The sequence below is a fragment of the Narcine bancroftii genome, chromosome 2 (genome assembly GCF_036971445.1).
Source record: "Narcine bancroftii isolate sNarBan1 chromosome 2, sNarBan1.hap1, whole genome shotgun sequence".
Taxonomy (NCBI): Eukaryota; Metazoa; Chordata; class Chondrichthyes; order Torpediniformes; family Narcinidae; genus Narcine; species Narcine bancroftii.
This window is the reverse complement of record NC_091470.1, coordinates 142,912,134-142,914,053: the sequence shown is the minus strand read 5'-3', so window position 1 is coordinate 142,914,053 and position 1,920 is coordinate 142,912,134.

Below are 1,920 nucleotides of genomic sequence, written 5' to 3'. Positions count from 1 at the left end.
GGAGGTCTGGGATATTGCCTCTGGAGATCTGGGCTTTACACAGCCATGGAATACTTGAAAAGTCGTGTGCGCAGTGTGTTACTGATTCTCGAATGTGCCCAGCCGTTGTCTTAGGTTTAAGGGTTGTCATGGTTCATTCTTTATTGCACTTCTTGATAATTGTGTGGGAAGTTTCTGACTGATAACAGCAACTATTTGAGGCACCTATCGCAATGAACTGCAGAGAATGTTGCAGGGTCACATTGAAAGAGAAACTGTCTGTCACAGTTCCTTGTGGGTCAGTTTATGGGTGGAAATCTGGGTGTGTCCTGCTCTGACTCTGATGAGGCAAGTTGCAGCTGCCAGAACTACCCCACCCTTCATCTGATAAATGGAGTGAATGATTCTGCATTTATTACGCTCTATTTACAGTTCCTCTTTCACCTTGCACATCTTTTTATCATCCTATCCCTCTTGCCTTCCAATCCATATCAAGCCTTTCCTGTTTATAGACTGCCATCAATCTATAGAACAAGCCCATGATTATATTTTTGTGTGAAGGTGCAGGAGTCTTGTTTAATGCTGAATGACACCTCAGCCTGAAGATCCTAGTGCCCAGTAGTCAGTTATTCACAAAGTAGTGACTTCCACAGAACTTTCGGCAATATTAACACAGCTATTTATTGGTCAACTGTAGCATTTTTAAATTCCTTTTATATTTCCCCTCCCCTCCATCGATGTGATCTACCGGGATCATTGTCTGAAGAGGGCGTGCAAAATCATCGAGGACCCCTTCCACCCTACAAATGGCATCTTTCAGTTGCTCCCGTTGGGGAAGAGATCCAGGAGGATTAGAGCCAGCACCACCAGGCTGAGGAACAGCTTCTTCCCACGGGCAGTGAGAGTGGTGAACAACCCAAGGATCTCCTCACATTAACCATCCAAGAAGCTCCTATTCATGAAACAATATTTATTTATTTGTATAGATGAATATGTGCGTTATGTCTGGTTGTGTGGTTTTGCACCGAGGATGGGAGAACACTGTTTCGTCAGGTTGTACTTGTGCAATCAGATTGACAATAAACTTGACTTGCTTGATTTACCTTTTCTCTCTCTTCTGATCTGTTATGAAATATAGACGGTCATTAGTGTGTTTTATGTGTCAGGGAAGTCCCTCTCCTGCATTGTTACTTGTTTATGATATTAGATCATTCAATATTCAGTTCTGAATCTCCTCAGTTTGCCTCAGATCTAAAGGTTGTCAAGGTGAGCACGTCGTTTGAATGGATGGTGCCCCTTGGTATCTCTCCAATGGACACTTGGACCCTGCAGGAGGAGACATCATCTGGCCCACTCAGGCTCATCTACAGAGCCTGATTCTGTGTGGAGAGACACCACCCTCACTCTTCCTCGTTTATTTATTCACAGGACGTAGTTGTTATTGGAGCCTGCATATCAATGTAATCACGAAGAAGCCTTGCCAGTGCCTATATTTCATTAAAGTTGTAGGAGATTTGGTATGAAATCTATGACTCTTGCAAATGTACCGTGGAGAGCATTCTGCCTGGTGTGGAGGTGCTAATGCGCAGGACAGGAACAGGCCAGAGCCATCATGGGCATTAAAGACATCTTTACAAGACGGTGTCTCAAGAGAGCAGCCTCTATCATCAAGGCCATGGCCTTTTCTCACTGCTACCATCAGGAAGGGGGGTACAGGAGCCTGAAGACAAGCACCCAATGGTACAAAAACACCTTCTTTCCCTCTGCCATCAGATTTCTGAATGGTCAATATTATTTTTTCTCTTTTTTGTACTACTTATGTTTTTAAAATCTTGTATTTACAGAATTGTAATTTATAGTAACGTTGCACCTTGTTCTGTACGATCTTTTTTCTTTGGCTTGGCTTCGCGGACGAAGATTTATGGAGGGGGTAAATGTCCA